Here is a 5,387-nt window from a genome sequence, read left to right as displayed (position 1 = left end):
GACAGACAGACAGAAAGAAAGAAAAAAAGAAAGACAGACAGACAGACAGACAGACAGAAAGAAAGAAAGAACAAAAGACAGACCGACAGACAGAAAGAAAGAAAGAAAGACAGACCGACAGACAGACAGAAAGAAAGAAAAAAAGAAAGACAGACAGACAGACAGAAAGAAAGAAAAAAAGAAAGAAAGAAAGAAAGAAAGACAGACAGAAAGAAAGAAAGAAAGAAAGGAAGGAAGGGAGAAAGAAAGACAGACAGAGAGAAACAAAAAAAGAAAGAAAGAAAGAAAGACAGACAGACAGACAGACAGAAAGAAAGAAAGAAAGAAAGAAAGGAAGAAAGAAAGACAGACAGACAGAAAGAAAGAAAGAAAGAAAGGAAGAAAGAAAGACAGATAGACAGACAGACAGACAGACAGACAGACAGAAAGATAGAAAGAAAGAAACAAAGAAAGAGAGAAAGAAAGACAGAAAGAAAGAAAGAAAGAAAGAAAGAAAGAAAGAAAGAAAGAAAGGAAGAAAGAAAGAAAGAAAGATCTTGTTCACTGTAGATAGCTGAGTCGCAGGTGCATTGATTGTTGGAAGATATCCAACAACATCTAGCATAACCGGTTCATGGCTACGAGACTTGATGTTGTGGCCTCTCCAGCTGGGAGTATGCTGATTTTTTCCTTCAAGCAGTCTTGAAATGAACCAAACTAGGTCCTTTCGTCTAGAAATCTGCTCCTGGCCACCATAATCCATCGTGGCTGCTCTGAGGGGTTGCGGTCCTACTCTTTCTCCTGCGATATATTCAGCTAGGGGCTGGACTTCCTGTGTGATGGTCCTCTGCTTGCCTTTCCCGACAACAGGAGGCTGAGCGCTGGGGAGTTGTGGTCCATACACCTTTGGTTGAATAGCAATTCCATTCACGATGAGTGGTTCCTCCCCCCGTGAGTGTCACCTCTAATCTGTCGATATTGTCCCACGCCAGGTTGGTAAACACGTTCGGTTGAATAACAGCTGGAGGAACTACTCTCTGATTTAAGTTTGCTGCCATCTTCTGCAGGCACAAAGCTGTGTCATTTTCTTCTAGTTGGGTATAGGACACACCATGTCCTAGTCTATTCAGCATTTGTATGAGTTCTACATTCCCGGTCAGCGTTTTCAACCCATATGACAACAGAATGCGTTTAGAAGGTTTGCTCTGGCCACATGACGTGGCATAGATGAGGTCTTGGCTGAAAGAGCTGACCAACATCTTTATTCTTGTGGAAGGATCAGTTGCGTTGCTGTCTCCAGTGAGTACACCGGTAAAGAATCGGCTGAGGCATTCTGGAATGGGGAATTTGCCTGGTATAACATCATCTGGATGAATTGGCCACGGTGTGTTGTACTTCGTATCCAAGATGGATCGTCGGATATAGGCAGAACATTTAGCAACGACATTTGCAATATCTGTGCTCGTTTCAAGCTTGTAGAGCTCGAGTTCCTTTTCCAGAGCAATTTTTTCTTTAACTGTTTCCCTGAGACTTAGGTTACATTGCAAAACAAGCAATTTTCCATTGCTATTGGGGAAAATACTTAAGCTTGAACCAAACTCTTCCTCGATTTTTCTTCTCATGTGCTTTTTCGTAGATTAACTGAGTTTCTGCAGTCCTCTTGACTGCATGGGCAAAAAGTTCGAGCTTACTTGTCAGATGAGTCATGTTGACTGCCTTCTGCTTTGCCATCACCTCCTCTCGTATGTGATCAAAGAGATCAGAGAAAGCACAGTTCTCCACATCATCTTCTGGATCTGGGGGAAGGTTGTGGTCAAGTGATTTCCTATCTGGACGGGTGTAATTTCGGTAACAAGACCTATGGTACTGGGCTTCAGCGGCAACAATATCCCGACTGGTCAGGCCTATGATCTTGTCATCATATTTTCTAAGTGCAGTCTCTCGCAACGTCTGGCCGACACGTAACTGAGTAGCCGTCACCAACTTTTCTTTTACGCAGTTGACATACTTTTCCTTTCCGCAAAATATACACCCCTCCTCAAAAATTCTAGCGTCTGATGGAGTTCCTCTTTTCCGTGGCCTTTCTAACAATTGTTCGTCTTGCTCAGTTTGCTTAATGCATTCTACATTTCGCTTCAGTAGGGTAAAGATACTCCTACACCTTCAGTGATAGTAAACAGGCGGCACCTCCCCTTCCTTTTCATTCCTCGCTAAATCAAGTAGTGCCTCGTGTTTTCGCACCTTAGCTGCTTCCAGAAGGCTTGGCCAAGAATCATAATTTTGGGGTGCTGTTAAACGCTCATTTGGTTTCATTTGTTCTTCCTTCCTTATGAATGATACAAAAGATATTTCAATCAAATATTAAATCTCAATGCCTTCATTACACACTTTAATAGTCAGAAGGGTCGTTTATGTAATTTTGTGGTTTGTTTTTGACAAAAATCAAGCTTACCTGACACAAACCCATTTGAGGCTGTGACACGATGAATTGTGGTCAGTGGCTGGGACTGAAGTAAAAACATTCAAAATGGAATCAGCATACAAGAAAACGTACTTTGGGATAGGTTTTGTGCCTCCCGTGGTATTATAACCATAGAACTGCCCCTGAGGGGGGGGGGGGGGAGGGGGTAGGGTAGGCCCGCCAAAAAGTGCACTTTTGGTTAGGTCGCCAATTTTAAAAAAAATGTGTCCCAACCAAGTTTTTTTGGACGCTCTTTCGAACGGCAACATTCCTGATTGAAAATGCCGTCCTACTAAAATCGTCACTTCGCTTCCCCGTCCATATAGGGGTGAGTATTTGACTTTGCCTTCGTCAGAGTCAAGTAAACACATTGAAAATGGAATCAGCATACAGGAAAACCTACTTCGGGATAGGTTTTGTGCCTCCAGTGGGACAAAGGTCATAGAACTGCCCCCGAGGGTTAGGGTTAGGGTTAGGGTTAGGGTTAGAGACAAAGAAGGTGATGTGAGGAGGACCCTCTTAGAAGCTAAAGAAATACACTTATTAGGGGACTAGGTTCAGTGGACTCTGTCTGCTACCAGTCCCCTTATAAGAGTATTTTTTCTGATTTAGGTGAGTCCTCCTCACACCACCATTTTTCTTAGTCGAAAGACCTCTTCACACCACGACTTTCCTGATGGATTTCGATGTAATTGCTTGGCTGAGACGTGTGTCGAAATTGGAACACGTTCTCGTAAAATCCGAGTTTTCCATCCTGTCTAGTTAGGAACTTACAGTGAATATAGTGAATTTTCCCAAAAAATTGGAGAATTCTGATTTTTGTGATGAATTTTGATGTAATTGCTCGTGCTGAGACGTGTGTTAAAATTTGAACATGTTCCCGTAAAATCTGAGGTTAAGGTTAGTGGGGTACTTACAGTGCGTATAGTGACAAATATTTAAAAGCGTTAAATTATGGGATGTCGTGGCTTAAATGGCTTTTTTAAAATGTCGCCAATCATTTGGCATGACTTACTAACGATTTGGCTGGTTGTGGGTTAGATTTTCAAAAATTTCATTTTTTTCGCGCTTTTTTTCTGTCTACCGTATGATGTAGTCTCCTTATGATCGTTTGGGGGTTATAGTGTGGGCAGGTTGGTCGCGAAGGTTCCGAGAGGAGCTGGCTAGTAAACCCTGTCCCTTATGTTCCAAGGCGGCCAGGCGGAGAAATAGAGGGCAGAATTGACTAACGGGCAAGGAAAGTTGGGCTTATAGCTTTCCTTTCGAAGGAGGGAAAAAAATGATGCCCAAATGCATTGTCACTGAAGTGGCAGGCAGAGCGTAGATGGAAGTTGTGTAGGCTAGCCTTTGGCTAATGATAGAGGCAAAAGAGCAGGAGGATATTTTCCTTCGCAGAAGCACTTTTCTTGCCTTCCTTCAGCGCTTGAATACGTAAGCATGGAATAATGGAATAGGACTTTGGTTCTATTTTGTTGGTTTCTGGAACCGAAGTAATGATTAAGAGAGAAAATTGGGGGCCATCGTATTTCGTTGTCAGAGGTGAAATTCTTGGAATTACGAAAGACGAACTACTGCAAAAGCATTTGCCAAAAGTGTTCATTAATCAAGAACGAGAGATACCGTCCTAGTTCTAACCATAAACGATGCCAACTAGGGATCAGAGGGTGTTATTGGATGACCCCTTTGGCACCTTATGGGAAACCAACGTTTTTGGGTTCCGGGGGAAGCATGGTTGCAAAGCTGAAACTTAAAGGAATTGACGGAAGGGCACCACCAGGAGTGGAGCCTGCGGCTTAATTTGACTCAACATGGGGAAACTCACCAGGTCCAGACATAGTGAGGATTGACAGATTGAGAGCTCTTTCTTGATTCTATGGGTGGTGGTGCATGGCCGTTCTTAGTTGGTGGAGTGATTTGTCTGGTTAATTCCGTTAACGAACGAGACCTTAACCTGCTAAATAGTTACGCGAATCCCGATTCGCGGTTGACTTCTTAGAGGGACTGTTGGTATGCAACCAGAGTCAAGAAGTGAATAACAGGTCTGTGATGCCCTTAAAAGAGTCTCTGAGACTTGTTTACTGAGTGAACTGTACGCAATCTCTTAGGGGTCGGTCTTCGTGCCATTAAATGGTCGTCCGCCCGCCGGTTGGCGTACGTTCGGTCAGCCCCGACTTTATGTTTAGTCAGTCTGAGAACCAATAGTGTTGGAAAACAAAAAAGGGAGAAACAACTTTTAACGGTAGATCTCTTGGCTCACGCATCGATGAAGAACGCAGCCAGCTGCGATAAGCAGTGAGTGTCGGATATCATCCAACGCACTAGAGTGTGCGGCATTGAGGCGTCACGGCACACTTATGCCGCCGTGTCCCTTGAAAAGCAGAGAGACTCGCATCGTGCGTGGTTCTACACCCCCATGCGAAGGCTAAAAATCCATTTGGTCCTTGGCTGGGTGAGCGTCTGGAGCACGCGCGGAGTCCCACGACAAAAACATATCTGGACCTCAGGTCAGGCAAGGCTACCCGCTGAATTTAAGCCTATTAATAAGCGGAGGAACAGAAACTAACAAGGATTCCCCTAATAACGGCGAGTGAAGCGGGAGAAGCTCAAATTTGGAATCTCCGAGGCCCAAACGCTTCGGCGAGTTGTAGTTGCGAGAAGCACTTTCTCGGCGGCCGACCGTGCCTAAAATGCTTGGAACAGCACGTCGCAGAGGGTGACAACCCCGTCTGTGGCGCGGACGGCCGCTAACGATGTGCTTTCAAAGAATCGGGTTGTTTGGGAATGCAGCCCAAAACGGATGGTAAACTCCATCTAAAGCTAAATACTGGCGTGAGACCGATAGCGAACAACTACCCTAAACATGAAAAGAATTCTTCTTTATAAAAATATTTGTTGATTGATGTTTTTAAGGCAGGACAGGCTTGACTGTGGCTTGGTCTCCCGGGGT

General features: G+C 44.2%; 1 pseudogene; it reads left to right on the top strand.

Moving 5' to 3' along the window:
• Positions 1 to 4,668: 4,668 nt before the first annotated feature.
• LOC146453163 (5.8S ribosomal RNA) lies at positions 4,669 to 4,808 on the top strand (annotated as a pseudogene).
• The last annotated feature ends 579 nt before the right edge of the window (positions 4,809 to 5,387 follow it).

Source organism: Pavona decussata, unplaced genomic scaffold, assembly GCF_977016875.1.
Source record: "Pavona decussata unplaced genomic scaffold, jaPavDecu1.1 SCAFFOLD_348, whole genome shotgun sequence".
Lineage (NCBI taxonomy): Eukaryota > Metazoa > Cnidaria > Anthozoa > Scleractinia > Agariciidae > Pavona > Pavona decussata.
Note: the sequence above shows the minus strand (reverse complement) of the source record. Positions and strands in the feature narration are given on the sequence as shown.